General features: G+C 40.3%; 2 long non-coding RNA genes across 2 annotated transcripts in view; both read left to right on the top strand.

Moving 5' to 3' along the window:
* Nucleotides 1-21,281, top strand: part of LOC141582253 (uncharacterized) — a 634,729-nt gene that overhangs the window by 21,549 nt on the left and 591,899 nt on the right. The gene's annotated exons all lie outside the window — the stretch shown is intronic.
* LOC141582214 (uncharacterized) lies at nucleotides 1,292-8,374 on the top strand. The gene is made up of 3 exons (XR_012515015.1): nucleotides 1,292-1,532; nucleotides 1,813-1,929; nucleotides 3,209-8,374. It is a non-coding gene; the product is annotated as an uncharacterized LOC141582214 (long non-coding RNA).

The following is a 21,281-nucleotide window of genomic DNA, read 5'->3' as shown; positions in this document are numbered from 1 at the left end:
CCATCGTGTATAATAGCTAGCTAACCCCTGAGTTTTGTGTGACATAGTGAGTCTTTTTGTCTGTTCATGTTCAAGTGCCCTATCTATTCTATCATTTGAAAAGCTAGTTATGATAGTATGTTTCAATTGTCAGACATTCTCTTTCTTCTAAAAAAATAGGTTGGCCCACATTTAGATGTTTTCCCACTCAAAGGACTTTGAAAGAACTTTTATGTAACACTTAGTCATTGCCCTTTTTGCGGGCCCTCTTCTGCGGCTTCTAATGAGGCTCCTTGGGTAGCCGGAACCGCCATTTCCCTGGCACGAAGGCACGTGGCACTCACTCACTTGCTGCGTGATTTGGAGGGTCCGATGTGGACCTGCTTCTGCTGATCCACCCTGCTGTCGTGCCTTCGGCAGGTGGAGTTAACTTCGCTTTGTCTTTTCACTTAGCCTTTCTTATCTGTTCATTTTCTCATCTTTATTTCCCAGTCTTTTCCCTCTATTCTCTGACATTCACTTCATCTAACCCCTTTTATCAGGTCTCCCAGCGTTTCCCTTTCTCATGCCTTCAACGTTTCTAGACTGTCATCCGAATTTATGCGCTTACCTGTATCTTTTCTCATTTTATAACACTTATAAGCTCGTGTCTTCATATCAAGGCAGGCTCATGGGCACATGACCTATGCGGGTACGTTGAGTCCCACACTTAGAAGGACACTACACTCAGTTTAGTGCTCGGCTCTTCCATCGTAGTTTTTTAAAAATACATTTTGAACAAGACCCTCTGCCTGTTCCCTTTGTACTGCTCCCCACAAATTACGTAGTTGTTCCTGACTATAGTTATTCTCCCCCTTCTAGGTGGGTAAGTAGTTTTTGTTTAATCTTGAATTCTTTTTCATTCCTCATAACATTTCTTATTTATTCCCTTTCTGTAGTACATTATTCTGACTGCTGTTTTAATGTAGTCACATGAACTCCTTTTATTTCTCACATCCTTCAGGAACATTTAGCTTTATGAGAAAATTATATATGGTCAACTTTTTATTAGCCACCCTGAATAAGGAAGAAGAGAATGAGAGAATCAATAAAGATTACAGTTCGCAAAGAGAGCAATTTTGGGAGTGCACTGTATGATTTTTCCCCTTTGTGAGATTTATCTTTGTATTCTTGTTTGCTCAGGTTAATTGGTTTGCACTCCCTGAATACGCAATAATGGGTGGAGTGGGAGCCTGCTGAGTGCCAGAGGTTAGCTGACCTGAGGTTAACTGTCTCTACTAATAAAGGAGATTGATTGTTCTCATATTTTATGTTTTTAAACTTAAGAAATGAATCAGTTTTTGGTTTTCAGTTTTACTCGAGATTAGTAGGATGTAAAGACTTTCCTATTAATATTAAAACACCTTTTTTGGATTTGACAAACCAAATGTCCTGTTCTTATCTTTTTATCTGGTGGCAGTCTGAATCAGTTTATCCTGTGATCCTGTCTGCCTGGAAGCATGGAAATAGTAAGGAAGTCTGATGTGCCTCTGGGTTACTCCAGCTGCCTGGGTGTAAGTTATTATTATTGTTTTATTAAAAACATTTTATATCACTGTCCTATACACTTAAAAAATACAAATTGGTTTCATCCTGTGACATAGGTACTATTAATTATCCCTGTAATACAGTTTAAGAAACTGAGGGACAAGTAAGTTACATGGCTTTCCCAAAGATACTGCCCCTTAATGCTCGCATGAGGATTCGAGCGGGGAACACTTAGCTGGAGTTCATGAGCGTAGACCCTACATCATGCTGCTGTTCTCTTATTGTTTTAAAATTTTATCTATCCAGCCCCTTACAGAGTTGGAAGTCTGAATGACTGATGGAATAAACCCATATCATGGTAAAGGACTTTCCAAAAGTCTCTATTTCTTCACTTTTCTTCAGCTGGCAATACCTAATAACAATGTAAGTGATTCACAATATATAAATATCTAAAGGAATCTAGATACTAAAACTGCATGCGACTCTAAAGGGAAAATGTCTGGATCTTACGGAGAAAAATGCTTGACAGCGTATTCCCGGGGACTAACGTTAAAGAGATGCATCACTAACTGTCACAGTCCCTTTTGGAAACTTGTGATCACAGCTGGTGACATTCCTGACATCTTTTATCTGTTCCCATACTTTTTCTTTCGGCTAGACATTACAGAGTGTGGCGTTAGATGGCCAATGAATGTGCTGCATCGGAATCAATAGATCTCAGTAAGCATTCCATTAGGCCCGGGAGCCCGTCCATTTCTCAGTCCTGTCTGGGCTTTGCACATTCCGTCATGAAAAAAGAGAGTTTAGGGGTTATTTTCTCTACCTGTAGGCTTCTCCTGGACAAATGAATCCCCTATCATTATAGAAATCTGTCAATAAAGGTGTCAGAATTCTTAAAACATTGACAGTAGAGCCAAGTTCAGTGTACTTAACCTCTGCAGTAAGTTCTGAGTGTGAAATATAAGAGGAAGAAATGATATTTTAAAGAAAGTGCCTTGAAGTTCAGGAAAAAAAACAACAAGGTATAGCTCTTAGATGATAGAAAAAAATTTTGAACTTGGAAGTTGGGAGAACTGAGTTCTTGGCTTGGTTTTGCCACTGAGAATCCTAGTTAGTTAAATCTCTGCAAAATGAGTGAATTTAACCTGCTCATTGTTAGTGTCCGGAACAATTAACCTGAGAATTGTTAGTGTTCAAATGCCAAACTTTTTGAACTTTAAATACTTTTACTCCCACAAGCCCGTTTCTATCCCAGGTTCCCAGACAGACACCTATGGAATGTGCGTGTTCCAAAGCGGTGTGAGAAATGGCACGGGACTGTCGTCAGCGCGGCCTCTACCCCTCGTCACCTTGGCCTCTACCCCAGGCGTCCCCAAACTACGGCCCGCGGGCCGCACGCGGCCCCCTGAGGCCATTTATCCGGCCCCCGCCGCACTTCAGGAAGGGGCACCCCTGTCATTGGTGGTCAGTGAGAGCAGCACAGTAGGTGGCGGCCCTCCGACGGTCTGAGGGCCAGTGAACTGGCCCCTGTGTAAAAAGTCTGGGGGCGCCTGCTCTACCCCTTTGTTTTTCTAACACCCAGGCATCCCTTTTTTCACCTGCCCTCTCCTGCCCCCCTTCATCCCCATCCAGTTGGAACCTGTATGTCAACTTTACTCCTGTTGGAGAACCAAGGAACTTTTTCTCTGATCTCTTTCTTCAGGAAACAGGCAAAGAAGGTGAGCGTGGGCAGCCTGACCTCCAACTCATCGCAGTTTCCCTCTTAGAATCCTAGAAGTCAGGCCCCCGCAAGATGACCCTCTCGTGTGAGGTAGGATGATGCTAGAGCTGTGCCATGCGCATGTCAGGCCTCAAGCGGCTTCACCCGGATCGGGTGTCCTTGCACAACGGGTGACTTCCCTGCAAGCTGTACTTCGCAGATCCCGCCTTCTTGCGCTCTGGGCTGCAGCACGTTCCACTCCTGTCTCTCAGTGTCACCACACTCGCCTGCAGCCAGACACCGCAGAGAGGGTCATGGAGTGTCACACAGAGAAGCTTTTCATGGGGCAAACCCGGAAACAGCGCGTGTTGGTTTTGTTCACATCGCACTCGTTACATCCCGTGACGAATAGCTCGTCCCGTGGTTCTCAAAATGCAGGTTGCGTCACAATCACCTGGGAGCGGTGAGGACCCAGATTGCTGAGCTGCGGTGCCCGAGTGTCTGACTTTATAGATCGGAACTGGGTCCCAGAATTTACATTTCTAACCAGTTTCCAGGAGATGCGGATGCAGCTGATCCTGGGAAAACACTGAGGAGCACGGAGCGAATCCATCTTTGCCACATTTCTTACGCACATAACACGTATTTCTTGAGGAAGTGCAATCCGTATTTTGGAGAGCGGAGAGCAATTGACAGACAGGAGCGGGATCTTGCCTTGAGAGCGGGAGGGCGCTCCAGAGCGCAGGGGCAGGAGTTCTGGTCCCGGTTCCCCGGCGCGGTGTGGCGCTCACAACCAACCTCCTCTCTGCAAACCCTGGTTTCCTGTTTATGAAACGGGAATGGTAATATCAGCTCGAGGAAACAAGGGGCTGTGGAGATAAAATGAGATAAGGGTGGGGTGAAATAATTATCATCAAAGCAGACATCTGGGCTCTCCGTTGGGCAAGAACTATCTTAAAAGAAAAAAAATGTCTTGATAATCTTCGCGAGGTGGGAAGGGAGACTGGAGGTGTGGGTCTGCAAGGGTCAACGAGACGGTGAAACCGTTCTGCAGGAGCAGGGAGGGGGAATTTAGAAGGAGCGAGCGCCCGCGAGAGCAGAGATGACGCGACGTGAGAAAAGGCTGCTGCGCGCCTCTAGGAACGAGACATTTTATCACCACTTTTCCGTTGTTTGAGCTTCTGCCTCCCCAGACTTTCAGTACAGTTGCGGCTGTTTGGCTGGTGGAAATCAGTGAGAAGAAAACGATTCTGTGTCTAGTTCAGTTTCCAGCAGAGGCAAGAGGAAGCCTGAAGCAGGGGCAGGGAGTGCAGGGGAGTGCCCATGGAAGCAACGGCAGACCTCGGGTTTTCACGCAGGCCTGGCCCTTGCAAACATGGTTCAAGCACAACCCATAGACTTTCATGAAACGCACAGGCTCGAGAATTTGTGTAGGAAGGGCCTGATATGACTGTTCCAAATATGCTATTATTGCTAGACATATCTAAGGGCAGCTAAAATCATAACATTTACAGTGATATTGCTTAAATTACATTTTTGAATATCTCACTCATACATGTATTACCTATATTATTATACTATTGATTACACCTTCATTGATTTTTAAAATTTTGTTCTCTTAAGATTAGATGTGGATGCATTTTCTAAAAACTGCAAGATTACCCAAACAGAACAGATTGCATTTCAAGGTTAGGAAGTTTTTCTAATAATAATTTATGGCCCAAGTATAATGTGATGAAGTGTGCTGGTAGGTACCAACCTGAGACTATGTTTGCCGAGAGTTGAATAAAAAATGGGGGAAATGATTTGTAGCCCTTGTTAGAAATGCCCTCAGAATGCTTTTTATTTCTAAAGAATGCTGCATTGTATATATGCAGGTATTTTTCATCCAAATGGTTTAATTTGTAGAGATTTTATATCACGTAAGATTTGTTTCCTATGCATTTTCTTCTGAAACTATAAAAAGACTAGATTCTACCTTAATTTCTAAGAAAAATGTTATAAACCTTTATTATGATGGTACAATTTATCAAACAATGTAATTTTTACATTTTCACCTTTGAGAGTTATTTTTCCCCAAGCTTCGGCTTTTTTTTTTTTTTTTTTGAGTATTTGCAAAGCTCTGCAAATGACAGGCGCATCCAGGATGCAAAGAATAATCTTTCTTTGGGGCTGTTCCTGGGGTAGTGATTAGTAGCGTCTTCACTGAATATTTAACTTCCTCGGAATTGCTTATCTGTGCTGTGGATCAGTGCAAGATCTGGGTGAGCTGTCGCTACTCTGCATAATTAAGTTTTCCTTGCCAAAAAAAAGAGAAAGTAATAAAATATGAAGTGAAAGAAGCGGAAAGTTGGACTTTTAAAATATCTTCCCTTCATGTTATTTTCTCATTGAAAAGAACCTGAAACAAAAGCAAAATATTTGCGTTTTAGGAGGGAGTTTATGCACATCAGTCAGGTGGACAGCTCACATTTTCTTGCAAAACTCTCAGGAATTTTCCTCAGCAGACTCCTCTGCGATCAGTAATAAGTAGTAAATGCCATGAAGAAAACAATTTCCCATTGTTCAAAAGCTGACTGGTGTGGCTGTGGGTGAGGCAAAAGAGAGGGGAGGGAGATACGTTCTATTGTAGGGAAACCAGTGCCAGACAGAACTATTAACTCAGATGGACTGAAACGACAAATAATTCAGGTTTCTCGTGTAACTGTCAATTAGTGCAAAATCACTGCCCAGGATTGCGCTTAATCCCATTTTTTTATACGTAGAAAATACGCCCCTTTTAATGCGTAGCTAGGATGTCTACTCACTTTCTAGGCATGTGTAGATGAAGCAGACTTTGCTGGCTGAGTCACACATCACTCTTCGCTTCCTCTCTTTTGAGGGGGCTAGCAGACCCGATGGAATCCCCTCCTGTGTGTTTATTGAGCACTCTAATGTATGGGGGTGTCTTTTCCTGGTTAGTGTAATTGGGAAAATTGCATTTGCTTATCTATTGCAAATGAAAATCATCTGGGGAATATAAAAAGCGTTTTCAATTCTTCTACCATTATTTCAGAAGCAATCAAATGCAGAGGAATGAAAGTCAAACATGGAGAAAAATGCTGATAGATTGGGCAATCTGCATGGCTCTCTGGGACCATCATTATTTCAGTGTTCAGGAGGAAAGTGCACATTTGAAAGATGGTAAATTCCGTCACATGCAATCAATCATTCGTCTCCTCTAGCAACAATAATTGTGGAGGAGATAGTATTCAGACATTAACTATGTAGTTGGCCCTGCTTGTTTGGTAGTTTGTTTCATACTAAATCTTAAACAACATTATGTGGACATCTCAGCCCCATTAGAATATAGCTCCTAGATGCTTCTGAGACGTTGGTACTCAGTACCAATCACCCGCACAGGACGGGGTCAGAGGAAATACCGCAGCCTCAAAGAGCTAGATGCTCAGCACCATCTTTCATCTGAAGCATTTTGTCCTTCATTCCAGATTTTAAAAATAGGTTATCTGTCTGCATTTTATGCATTTTTTCTATCTTTATAATCTGAAGGTGATTTTATTAATACAGTAAATCTTGGTTGACTGATACTTTAGGAAGATGCTTTTTCTGGGTAAACGAAAAGCCTGACGTGGCTCTTCCTGGTGCTCTAAATATTTTATTAGCAATGTCTCTCCACCCCCTTCCTATTCATAGTCTCTTTCAGTTTAATGATATAAAGCAGGTGGTAGGGTTGTCAAAACTGGGTTTCCATTAGAAACAATCTCTGAGAATGTGGCGTATTTTCTCCCTTATTTTTCTCATTATTAGATGTCTCAGGCTCAAAGGCCCATGCGGCGGTTTGGAGAAAGATATATCCTGTTCAAAACCAATGTTCAGAGAGTTTTAGAGCCGTGAAATCAAATATCATAGTTTTTACACTTTTTTTTAAAGCTTTCAATTGTGAATTCTGGGTTTCTCTTTTTCTTTTAAACTCTGAAAAAAGCCCAGTTTTTAACAGCACCTCCCCTCCCACCCCCTTCTGGCACTGGCTCTAGCAGCACTAGGAAGGGACGGGCGTCTTACGGGAGTTGAAGGCACATTTATGCATCAGTCTTGATGCTTTGGAAAAAGAGATGTAATCACTGTTAACTTCTTTAATTATTGATGGTGCAGAACATTTTATCTTTCTCATCTCTCATTTGTAACCCTTTTCTCTAAATAAAAGTGATGCTGGATATTGAAATTATTTAGTGCAAGAAACTAAAAATAGCTTTCCCTCTTTTTAGAATTTTTTTGTCAAGAGAGATGATACATTATATATGTACATTTTACCTCAATAAAAAGTTTTTTTTTGAAAAAAGAAAATTTGAGAGAAAAATAGAAAGGTAGGAAAAGCATAGTCGGGGATATGACACTTCAGAATCCCCTGCCTTAGACTGGCACAGAAGGCGAGGATTAGTAAAAATGAGAAGGCTGGGAGCAGTGGCTCACGCCTGTAATCTCAGCTCTTTGGGAGGGCCGAGGCAGGCAGATCACCTGAGGTCGGGAGTTCAAGACCAGGAGTTCAAGCCTAGCCGACTTGGTGAAACCCTATCTCTACTAAAAATACGAAAAGTTGGCCAGGCTTGGTGACAGGCGCCTGTAATCCCAGCTACTCTGGAGGCTGAGGCAGGAGAATCGCTTGAACCATCGAGGTGGAGGTTGCAGTGAGCCGAGATCGTACCATTTCACTCCAGCCTGGGCAACAAGAGCCAAACTGTCTCAATGGAAAACAAAACAAAACAAAACAAAAAAACAACCAAAAAACAGGAGAGGGTTGATTGCTGCTTTATTTGACATAATCTAAAAGCTCCTATCATTTCCTCCTTGAAACCTTTAATTGAAATATAATATACACACAGAAAACGGCGCGTAAGTACGTAGCTGAATGCATTTTCACAAACTCACACACCATGTAATCAATACCGCAGACCAAAAAGAAAAAAAAAGAAAAGAGCGGTCCTGATGGTCTCCAGAAGCCCTCCTTGTACTTCCTTCCAGTTTGCACCCCTCATTCCAATGGGGACCGCTATCCCAACTTCCAGCAGCATAGCCTGCTTTTTGTCAGGCTGTGCTATTAATTTGTCAGGCTATATATTAATGTAACGTAATACATCTCATATATTATAGACTAACATATTATGTATTATAATATACGCTAATCAATTATATAAAATATATTAGCAACACATATTTATTAATATATATTAATGTATAAATTAATTGTAATATATAGTATGTATAATATATAATACTGTAAATAGTATATAGTACATTTATATATGCTGGCATACTATATATGATAAATGGGATAATGTAGAATGCACTCTTTTGCCTGGCTTCTTTCACTCACATTGCATCTGTGAGATTCCTCCATGCTGTTCTGTTGCATGCTGTTTGAGATTGCTCACTAATCCATTACCTTCTAACTATTTTAATTTAACATTATACTTGTGAATAGCCATTATTCTTCCTTAGAGGGATGAGAGTGGTTCAGGCACAGAATTGGGAACCAAGATATCTGTGTTGAAAGCTCAATTCTTCTACGTATTAAACTTATCATTTTGGGTAAGTTATGCAATCTTTTGTTGCCTTAATATTTTTATCCGTAAAGTGGGGATAATGAAGTCTTTCTTGTAGGATGGGTCCTTAATGAGGTATGTATTAGTTTTCACTGATATGTGTAAAACCTTTAGAGTATCTGGCATACGCACAGCACTATGGAAATAGGGTGTTGTTGGTTCTCTAGCTACTGCTTCGTTTGCCTGCTTCCATATTGCTTCACTCTCTGAGCGCAGAATGGAGGAATAATGTATGCGAACTCATCAACAGTAGGGGAGAGGCACTTCTGGCAGAAATAAAAGAGGTTCTTGACATCATTTGCCTTTTGCTTCTACTTCATTAGTTTTAGACATAAGTATATACATTGAATTTTCAGTGGCTTAGTGTTAATTAAAAACTGTAATTACTCACTGGAAAAATAATAAATATTAACATGAGCATATGGTGATGAAAATTTACTTTACTACAACAACTGTATTTCCTCACAAAATCATACAGAGAAGTATTAGCTATAAGAAACTCCAGACTTTTGCTTTAATCCACTTTCTTGACCCATTATTTACTATTAGTGTTGACAGCATGGAGCTCCCTTTGCCATTTGTTAAGCACATACTATGTTCAGGGAGTCCAATGGGCTTTTAATGTTAATAGAAACAGTTCAAAAATCAGGCACTGGGCACATTGAGAGGGCAGGAGATTGAGTTAGTGAGTGGGAAGATAAGAGGCAAAGGCTCTAGAAGAAGTGAAGCCATGGCTGAATGAAGAAGATAGCCTTCAGGTCAAACCCAGCTGTGCATTTGAATCTGACTCTGCGTCTTTCTAACAGCGGAATTGTGAGCAAAGTCTTAACCCCGGCACTGAGCTTCCTCATTGCTAAAACTGGAATTTGATACTTTCCTCACAGGGGTTCTACGTTTTGTGCAAAATAAATGAAGTGGTAGAATATTTACGGCCCAGCACCTAACAAGCACTATACACATTTTAAGCTGCTACTCCTACTGTTACTGTTAGTACATTTCTTCAAGGATGTCCTGCCCAGACAGCACTGGCTTCTTATTTATCCCCACTTTTGAGGGCCTATCATTGCTTTGTCCCTTTGACATGTAAGCTATTTGGTGGCTTTGCTGAAAATCACCAGGTTTCTTGTTGCATATGTGGACATGGGCACACAGACAGAAGACGAAAAAAAAAAAAAAAAAGAAAAGCAATTGACTTTGCTTGTAAAATCATTATCGCAGGAGTATTGTTTTTATTCTGTGACTCGTTCTGTGTTCCATTCTATTGGGCTTTCCCAGGCATCAATTCAATGCTTCCAATTTTTATGGGATTTAAGTTACATTTAAGGGGCCTCATAAATGCAAAACAATAAAAAAGGGAACAAGTTTGGAACTTCCAGATCTGTGCCATCAAAAGGACTGCACAAAATTTTTCATTTTCTTCCACATAACTCTGCCTGAACGTTATTTATGGTTTGAGCAAAATAGTAGACGTGGAATAAGAATTCGTTCAGCTAAGGCATGTCAGTTATTCATAGGTGAATTGAAGCCCTAAACTATCATCAAATTTCACTAGCAGCTTCCCAATGATACAGTCATATAAAATTGAAATTGTAATGAAATATAACTTTATACGTATTTATGGCTTTAAAAGGAAAAAAGAATCCCATTTTCTCCTATTGGTGTCCATTTAAAGTACACTTCCCTATTTTATTTTTTTTTTAAATCTAGGTCCCTACTAAAGATAGGCCCAACATTTTTGGTAAGAGCAGACTTTTTTTAATGGCTTCTATTCCCCAAATAAGAATTACATGTAAACACTTGTAATTGATCTTTAAAGCTTTCCTTGACATAAATTTAAAGAGCAGACTATCACAGATTGCCAATTTGTAAGGTATAGCAGAAAGTAGTTGTTATAATCTATTCATGCTACATGTAAAAAATTTGCTTTAAGATTGTATACACATAGTAGATGAGTCACATCTGTGTCTTTTCATTTCAATTATCTTTCTGTCATTATTACACAGCTTTTCTTATGAAAAATTTTAGCAAATGGTATTGAAATAGGATTTTAAGGAAAGAATGAAAATAGAGGAATGCCTTTCAGAATGCCAAGTAAAGTTCAATAATTTTAATAATTTTAAAATATTGACGAAATAAAGAGACAATTCATATTTTCAGGAAGAGCATAAGGGAGTTGAGCAAAATAACCTTTTGAAATAGAATCTAGAATGCCCGCAAATGGCTTTTTAATTAAATTCTAGTGACTATTCTAAGGACATGATGCATTACTATTTACTTATTAACCTATGCGAATACATACTACGCTTTTTATTTTTCTCTTGCAGGTAAAGGAATAAAAGTAATGGTCAACCAAGCCCCATGTATTTCTGGTTTCTGATGCCATTTAGTGCAGAGTTTCTTAAAGTGAGGTCTTCAGACCACGAACATCAAAATTAATGTAATGCTTCTTAAAAATGAGTTTCTAGGCCATCTTTCAAACTTACTGAATCACAGTCTCTGAGGAATAGGGCCTGTGACTCAGTCCTTTAACAACCTCCCCGGATGACTCTGAAGTACAGTAACATTTAAGAACCATATTTCAATTTTACTGTTCCATGTTGACTAACGGTTTGACACCACAGATCAAGTAAAAGATGGTTTCTTTTGCATTACTTAAGTTTTAGTGCCATTTGAAGAAATGGCTGTACTGCGTCCTCAGCAGTGATTTTTGATTTTATTGTTACATGAAATAAGCATTTCATTGTATGTGGTAGAATCTGACAAACCCACCAGAGAAATTTCTCAGAACATTCACAGATGAGTTTGTAAGCTGTGGCTCTGTTGAAGCAATTCTTTTGCATAAATCAGTGGGATTTGAGTAACGGACTGCATGTCTATCACAATTCTGTAACAAAATTGGGTTACTTCAGAGATGGAAAAATGATGCCATCAAGCAGGAGTTGGCAGTATTTTTTTCTGCAAAAGGTCAAATAGTATTTTAGGCTTTGAAAGCCATACAATCTCTCTTGCAACTACTCAACTCCACTGTTGCAGTGTGATCTCAGTCATAAACAATACATAAATAAAAGGAGCATGCTGTATTGCAATAAAACTTCATTTACAAAAGCTTTAATTACAGTCTGATTAAGCCTGTGGATCACTGTCTGTTGATCCCCTAGCATAGACCATTTAATACGCAATTCCATCAGTATGTAAGGTAAAAACAATAGCACAAATATTGAAAAGATATTCACAACCTGAACTTACATGAGAACATTGATAAAATAGATTTAAAACTACAGTGTTTGCTTTCTGTTCTATTTTTCTCTATTTTCTTTATTGGTGATACAGTAGCACGACTGTGACTAATCATGAGATAGATTGTAAATGTGGCCACAGGTTGGCCTCTCATCAAGAGCTTAAGACTATTTCTGCTGTCTTTTAAGCTGGCCCTGTGATGATCTCTGTCCAACAGGATGCAGCAAAAGTGTTGTATTCGTTCTAACTTTAGACTTAAGAAGCCTTGCAGCTTGCACTTGCATGCTGGGAATCCTGATGGAGAAAGAAATTTCACGTGGGGAAAGGTCTCAGCTGCCTGCATCATCCCAATGGTCTTTTTTAGGCTCACACGTTCCAGTGGGCCCACCTGAGAAAAGGGACGCCCAGCCCAAATTATCACGCTACAGAGTGGTGATCTAAGTAAGATGGTTTTTGTTTTAAGCCACTCTGTTTTAGTGTGTTTTATTTCGCAGCAACAGATAACGGACACGAATAGGTAGCAAGGTCCTGAGCTGAGGACAAACAGGGCAGGATGCGTTTGAAGTTTGCATCAAAGGTTTGGCATGGAGAAAGTGTGACGCGCTACGCCTGCGAGTGTCCTAGAATGGACGAGGGAAATGCAGTAGGGTGCTGGAGAGTACCGAGTTCACTTGAGGTGAATGAACTTCACATCGTTTATGAACTTAAAACAAGGCCAGTTAGAATGGCTGTGTGGTTTTTGCCCAAAAATTCTAGCTGTGCAGGTACAGAAAAAAGGGGAGGGTTGAATTTAAATATGGGTGGCAGGGTTTTAGCAGGTGAACATGAGGAGGGTAGGGAGACGAAATTGGACTAGACGTTTCTTGTCATCAGTGGGAATGATTATAATAATAAGCTGGGCACCGAGGAAACGGGGTACAGTGACTCTGAGCGACTTCCAAGGACTGTTGGTCCCAGTGGGGTGAAGGCACTCTTGAGCCCAAGGTCTACGGGAGGTGGGCTGGAAAGACAGCAGCTGAGCTGCCAGGGTGCAATACTTGACATCACAACCACGGAGAGGGATCGTTTTGTGATGTGGCAATTTGGTCCAGCTGGACTTTCTTTTTCCCAGAATTCCTTCCCTGCTCCTGTGGAGGGAGGCGGCTGGGAAGTAGCAGCCATTTCGTTTTTATGCGCAGAAGGTGGAGCAGGTGCTTCTGCAGCTCACAAGCACTGTGGCTTCTCTGCTGGCTCCTGCGAGGCTGTGGGGCAGCCCTGGGCCTGCGGCCACCTCTGCGTGTCCCTTCAGCTTCTCCGACGCCAAGGCCGGGTGAGTGCTTGCTCCCTAATGAGGCACACCGGCTTTTTGTGCAGGGTGTCCATGTTATCAAGGTCAGAGGCAGAGAGAGACTGGTTGGGTTCCAGTCTCTCCTCACGGGTTTCAAGGCGTCCTTGCTTTTCTCTACTTTATTTCCAGGCTCCCTTCTTAATGACATGCCCCGTGGACTTTAGGGTGCAGCATCTGATGTGAAGACAGGCCTTACAGAGAATGAGCAGCCAGCTCTCTCGAGCCTGTACGGTTGAATCTCTGTTAAATCAGTCTGTCATCCAATATGTCTGATCTTTAGTGCTGCCGTTTCTCTGACTGAACGCTAAGTGACACAGAGGGGATTCTGTCTTAATGATTGGTATCGATAACAAGCTGCAGGATATGAAGACGAGAATGGGGGAACGGGGAAGAGAAAACAACAGGCTTATTGGCAGGCAGGAGGTCAGGCAAGTGAAATGTGAAGGTATTGCAAGGATTGTCGTGGTGGACGTTGAACTCAGCAAAAATGAAAACCCAAATCGCGTTGGAAAGAGTAATACTGAATCCAGAAGCTCAAGTCCTCAAAGACGGTGGAGGCCCTGCTGAGAGGCTCGGGAATAACAGCTACGAGGAGGTGGAATAGGCGGTGGGGACTGCAGCTCAGGCTTTTAAGGAAAGGTTACGGGTGCAGGCGGCAGTGGTGTGCAGTAGACACACCTGGGCACGGAGGGGGAAGGTTGGTAGCGCACCTGGCTGCAGGTGTAGGGAAGGGCCACCACGCTGCTGGCTCCTGCAGCTGCTTTTATGCAACGTCACTTTCCTCTCGCAGCAGGCCCAGCACCTCTCTGACCAGGTTCTATTGTGACTTGACTTTAATTATTGGCCTGTGACTAGGAGAAGATTTTGGATCATCTCCACGGGTGAGGTGAATCTAGTTAATGGGAAAGGTGTGTGGTGATGAGCGTCAGGGGCAGCCTCAAGGCCAGGTGCCTCCAATGACAGGGGTGCCGGCCTCTTGCTTCAAGGTAGGGGAAGCTACTGGCCTATTCTAGCCTCTTCGCTCCGGATCCTGCTGCCATCGAGTCTCAGTTCTCTGCAAGCTCCTGTGATTTTTTTTCCCCCGGCTCCTTACTGGAGCGAATCCTGAGAGCACTCACCAGTAAACCTTCTGCATGGATGTTTCAGTCTTAAAATCGATTTCCTAGGGAAACTGGCCCATTCTCTACTTTGTGAAATGTGCCCCTCTCTCTGCTGCTGGGACGCTTCCTTCTCTTGGATCTTATCCTGACTCTCTAGCTCATTTCTTTCCTTAGCTACCAGGCTTGTAAATACCCGGTTTTTTTCTTTACAATCATTTAAAGTGGTATCATCCTGACTTATGGTTTCAAATGCTGTATATACAAAATGGGTTGAAAACCTGGGTCACTATATTAAGGATAGAAGCCCACTTTCGAGGTTAATCATCGTGAATTTGAAGGAGGCTAGTTGGCAACATTGTCTAACTTTTTTTTCCATGGTCATATTCAGTTGTCTGATTGTAAACAGGCATTCATTCATTCAAAAAACCCTTGTCCAGGTTCTTGCATCCAGCATTTTTCTTAGAGGAAACAACAGAACAAAATAGACCAGAACCCTTGTCCTTGAGGGTTTATATTCTGGTACACGTGATTCAGTGGTCCTCAGTGGCCACTGGGTAACCCATTAAAATTCTTTAAGCTTCAGTTTCCTAAACTGCTTATTGGAGAATTGAGAAAATATGTAAAATGCTTAGGATATTATATATAGTGGGAATTCGACAAATGGATGTCCATTTCTAGAGAGATCTTAGTTCATATATATATATGTATATGTTTGTTACAGCCTTAGATTGAGTTGTTTCCTATAACTGCTGGGATTTCAAATGTACTTTAATCCAAGATATTTGTGTCATCACATTAAAAGAGAGTTCATTCTGTTGATAAATACTTCATGAGTTTGTACTTTGTGCTGGGCACACAGTAACACAGACAGTGGAACTTTTTAATTCTCGTTCCCTTGCAGGTGAAATAACCAGGTGGCTGCTTTGTGCCTTACAGCGCGTTAAAAGAACACTGTTCTCTACACGTGACAATCCTCTTCCCTGTCATTGGTCTTGAATAGGCGGTTACGTTGAAAGATGGCTTTCTCCCTGAACTTCTCAGTTTTCACGATTTATCTCAGCTTTCAGCTCAGCTGGCTACGATCCTCTCCTCCCACCAGAATCTAGATTCTTAAAATTTAGTTTATCGTTTTCCTCTTTTGCATTCATTTTTTAAAAATAACACAGTAGTAGACAGCTTCCCCATGGTTCCATGTTTCTAGTGGCATGTGCAACACGAGGCAGTCCTTGGCAGCTCTCTGCCTTCAGCCTCAGCTCTGCCCTTCCGTCTGCTTCTGCTTCCTTGTCCTGGCTCCCTCTGGTCAGTGATTCTTCACAGGTTCCCAGTCCTCAGTTCTCTTGTTCACTCAGTGGGATCCCTCCATGTGTTCCTGGTGCTTGTGTGTTTCCATCCCTCGCCAGAGTGGCGTCTCTCCCACTCTGCACTTCCATGCTTCCACCCTTGCTCACAGAATTGTGTCCCAAGTCTGCTCTCCAGCCGGCTCCAGTCTTCCCTTTCACTGTCTTGCTCGTTCTGGCCCGTATTTCTCATCGTTTTCTCCCTGTCCGCCTCCCCTTTTCTCTTTCCTCCTCGCATCTTGCTGCCTTTCCTCTCTGACCGCTTTTAATTAGGGCTACTTTATTTCATAGGATGTCGAAGTATCATGAGTCATGGACAAGAGGGAGCCTCAGGTCTTAATGCTTCAAAGCTTTATTCATTTATTGTTTCCCTTTGGATGTGAAGATTGTTTCTACTGTTATTTCTCGTGGGTGTCAGTGTCCAACTTCCATTTCCTTTGCTGTGTGGAAAAAATGTTAAGGTCCCAAAGACACTTTTATTGACGGATAAAAACGTGTCTCCTGATGATCTTGCTGTATTTTCAATATTTGTGGAATATTCCTTATATACTATAGTCCCTTTTACTTTTTTTCCCCCTGTACTGACCGAAACTATAATCTGAATACTGACAACATCCTTCAAGTATAGTTCAGGAATTTTCCATATTTGTTAACTTTCAAGTTTGAAAACAGTATCAACATGTTTGGACCTAATTGCTTCCGTATGTTAGTCTTTAGGAGTTGTATGAATTAATGAGACTGTATAATGCATGTGGCTGATGTGTCAGACATTTTGCTGCATTTTGTGATGTTATTTAATGTTGAGTTTATAATTTATAGATGTCAGTGTAAGCATGTTGCATAGAATATGGGGGTTAGGGCATGATGTGGGCTGGCTCTGTCCCCACCCAAATCTCATCTTGAATTGCAGCTCCCATAATCCCCATGTGTTGTGGGAGGGAACTGGTGGGAGATCATTGAATCAGGGGGCGGTTCCCCATACTGTTCTCATGGTAGTGAAGAAGTCTCAGGAGATCTGATGGTTTTTTAGCGTGAAACTGCTTTCACTTGGTTCTCAATTCTCTTGCCTGCTGCCAGGGAAGACATGACTTTTGCCTTTCACCGTGATTTTGTGAGGCTGCCCCAGGCACCTTCAAATGTGAGTCCATTAAACCTCTTTTTTTTTTTTTTTTATTACCCAGTCTTGATATGTCTTTATCAGCAGCATGAAAATAGACTAATACAGGGTGGAAGCAGAGATGGAGATAAATAAATAAATTATTATTGCTATTTATTATTATTATATTTTTATATTATATTTATATATTTATATTTTATATATTTATTTTTATATTTATTTATATATTTATATATTTATATTTATATACATTTATATTTATGTATTTTATATTTTATATTTCTATATTTTATATTTATATTTATATATTTATGTATATTTAGATATTTATATATTATGTATATTTATATTTATGTATATTTTATATTTTTTATATATTTATATATTTATATTTATATTATAATTATTTATTATTAATTAGTATTAATTAATTATTCTCTTGATTTCTGTCTCTTTACTGTCTGAGATCTGATTCCACATTTTTCTTCCAGGAGACAAAGGGGGGGAAAAACGGGGAAATAGAAAGGTGGGTGGGCAGGCAGCTGTAGGAGATTTTCAGGTGCTTAAATGAAGGGAATAAATGGAAAGATTATCAACAGCTATTCCAAATATTTCTTTTCAATGGGCTACCTCCATCCCATAGAGGTTTTAGTGCTGGCCATTTGTCTTTTAAGGGTTTATTGGACCCAAAACCTGCTGCTTTCATGGGACATGAATTGGTTTCTAGTCAAGTGAAACAAACATGAATTGGTTTCTAGTCAAGTGAGATGAGTGACTAAAATTGAGCTTTATTTACAAGCTACATATATGAAAAATAGACTTTAAAATACGTGTGTGTCTAATCATGTAGTCAGTTAGCTAACTGGAAACAGCTGTGATAGTTTCAGAGCAGATGTATCCTTATAAAAGTCAGGTGAGACCTACATCAGACGGTGCCCGAAAGGTAGGTTTACGGTACAGAAGAGGAAAGGGCTCTGTGCAAACCTTTTTTTCTGGTAAGTATTGTGTGACTTTATGAGAGATGACAGGAGATTGATTTATAAGAAGTAAATTTCAGTCACAGAATTTAAATGTGAAACTTGGACTATCCAGTAACAGAAAGAGCCAGCATTTAACAAACAATAAAGCTCGGAGGATCTTCGATTCTTCAGCTTTAGATTAGGAGGGGCTCGTACACTTCTTCTGTAAAGGGCCAGATAGTAAATATTTTAGGCTTTGCAGTACACGTGGTCTATATAGTAACTACTCCTGTAAAATGCATATTGGTACACATAGGCCTTTAAATGCAGGACATTTCAGATACCGTTAGCATTTTGGTGGGAGCAAATAAAGGTAATGGGCAAAGGCTTGGTTTATAAACTTTAAAAGCTTCCTTAGGGTATTCCTTTATACAACTTCTTAAATGGGTTGGAAACCATGTAAATGGACAGGCTGTTCTCCTTAAATTTAGTATTTCCTTGGAAAAGCCATATGGAATAGTATTTCAAATAATGGACTTGTTTTTTTCTTCCCTATCCCATCAGAATGTCCCACTGTAATAAGCTGCATTGCTTTAATAAGGGTCAGATCAGACGTAGGTTGTATTCTTGTTTTATTTTTGCATGGAACAATTTTGGATAGTGGAATTCTGGCTTTCCGTGATGTTTGACTGTTTATTGGGGAAATTTATTGTAATATTTTAAAAGTATACATCAGTGTTTAACTCTCATACATACCAGTAATGTATTTGAAAATAAGAATGTGATTCACGTATTGTGACCCTTAGAATTCTAATCAAATTTATTTTAATACCATATGGAGAGTCATGGGTTGCAGACTGTAATATAATCAAGGGAAAATAAGATTTCTAATAATCCAAATGCATTTGTCAGCTGCTCAGTTCATTGGTGCAGAACAATGCACGGTACTGCAATAAGTGGCACTATTTGGTAAGGGGAAGAACCTCAAAGTAATGTTTCCTGTAACATATCAGAAGGTATTGTTTTTAAAGATTATGGCTACTTATCTATATATATTCTTACTACTCCATGTAATATTTTACTGGAAAGAAAGTTAATGTGGTATAATAAATTTTAATATGTGACCTTAATGGAAATCATTTACAGAAAATTGCTACACTAGGCATTTTGATCACAATGTTATAAGTGACTTACCCAAAATATGTAAGAATGCATTAAGCTTTTGTCTTGTAAGTGGCCCCCAAAATTTCAGGAAACAAACGTGTAAATTGAAGAGTGGTCGTTTTATTGTTCTGAAGACAACTTAAACAATTCTTAGAAATGTCCTTTTGACGATACTGAGAAAGCTTGCTTCTTTTCTCACATAGTTTCTCTTGCTTGTGGAGCCTGTCAGGCAGGAAGAGGTAAAAGGCTAGACTACACTGCAGTGAGATGAGGCATTTCTTGGGGTCTTAGGAATTGCGGTTTGGGACACAGACTCAGCTAGAAGCTGAGTTGTGTTCTGAAGAGTGGTAGGATACTAGAGAATTGTAAAAGAAGGCTCAGGGTAATCACAAGTTGTTTTGAAAGAGTGGTTGGCTTAGTACATGAGTCCACAGTTATCACAGTTAAGGAGTTGCAGCGTTGGTGAAAATCAGCTATTTTCCAGGACGTTGTGGTCATGGTGGTGTGACCCAGTTCAAATATGAAAGGAAGTTTCTGTTTTGCAAGGTTTCAGATCATGCAGGTAGTTCTTAGAATGGCTTCCTGACTCCATTTCAAGATTCGGACTTATTTTGCGTGTCACGTTTCACAAGCCTAATGATGAGAACCTGAAAAAGAGAATCAGGTCTCTTTTTCTTAATAAAGATCAAGGGAGATCAATAAATATTTATTAAAACATAAATAGCTCCAAAAATTTACACTAGACAGCACTACATCAGGGAAAATGACAGATCAAGTATAATGCTTGTCATAAAGTAGGTATAAAAGGAAATAACGATACACTTTAAATAATGTATAGCTAAAGGCACAAGAGAAGAAATATATTAGCAATTGTAACTTATAATTAAAAGCCAATTAAATTCCTCAGATAATTTCCTGTCATTTAATTCTTGTGGATGGGTGGCTCAGATCTGCAGCTCTGGTTGTGAGGACCTCTCTAAATCTTTGCCCCATGTAGGGTATAAGATGGTAAGGTTAGTATTTTCCCACTCACAGAGTTATATAAAATAATCACATAGAAGCAGAGAATAAAATGGTGTTGAGCAGTGGCTGGGGGAAGGAGGAAATCAGGACTTGTTCCATAGATAAAAACTTTTAGTTAAACCAGATGCGTATGTTCTAGAAATGTGCTGTATAGCACAGTGCCTATAGTTAACAATATTGTATTGTTTACTTAAAATTTTTAAGAACATTGATCTCATGTTATTTTTACCATAGAAACCTCCAAACAAAAACAACAAAAAGCAAAAGGGCATTTAGAACTTTTTGGAAGTAATGGATATGTTTATTATCTTGATTGTGGTGATGGTTTCGTGGCTGGTGCATATGTGAAGTTGTATCAAGTTGTACATCAACAAAATACAGATTCGTATTTGCCATAGGCTGCAAGGAGGGGAGGAGATTGAAGCCATTGCTAATGGGCACAGGGTTTCTTTTTTACATAATGGTCTAAAATTGATTGTGGTGATGGTTGTCCAACTCTATAAATGTACTAAAGACCATTGAATTGTACACTTGAATGAATTTTATGGGATGTAAATTGTTAATAAAGCTACTTAAAAATATAGACTTCTCTGTATTCTGCTGTGTGGCTGAGTGAAGCTTCTGTTCTTTGTCATCATAGATGACAGCCAGCCGTAAAGACTTGATTCAGTCATTTAGAATTTTCATGTTATTGCCTTGATACCTACGAATTGTAGGGGAAATTGGCTGTCTCTGCCTGTTTGGTGGTAGTAGGACCTGATTTCTCTCTGGAAGATGATAACCTTGTTTGGTCTTGGTCAGTGTCGTTTGGATAGCACAGGACCACCTCCAACCTCTGGCCTGGCTAAATCAGAGTCCTCCCAGGGTATTTCCTTAATGTGTCAGGAAAAGGTGTCCTCCCTCTGCTGAGGTTGCTGAACCGGTAATCTGGAGCTTGGAGTTGGCATTAACATCTTTCTCACCTTGTTGGGAAAGCCCACTTGAAAGTCTAACATAGAGGAGAGACAAGCTGTCTCCATGGCATATAGAGCCCCTTGATCCACCACTCCTGGTCTCCCTAAATACAGCAGTAATACAGCATTTCTTAAAGAAATAATCTGGTCTTTAGGAAAAGAGCTTCCATTAGTTGCAACTTCCTTCCCCATTTTAGAGCTCGCTCTTTAAACATTTAAGGGAGAAATTAATCTGAGTTTTTATTTGATGCTTTTTAGG

This window comes from Saimiri boliviensis, chromosome 19 (genome assembly GCF_048565385.1).
Source record: "Saimiri boliviensis isolate mSaiBol1 chromosome 19, mSaiBol1.pri, whole genome shotgun sequence".
Lineage (NCBI taxonomy): Eukaryota > Metazoa > Chordata > Mammalia > Primates > Cebidae > Saimiri > Saimiri boliviensis.
This window is presented reverse-complemented; position numbering and strand designations above follow the sequence as displayed.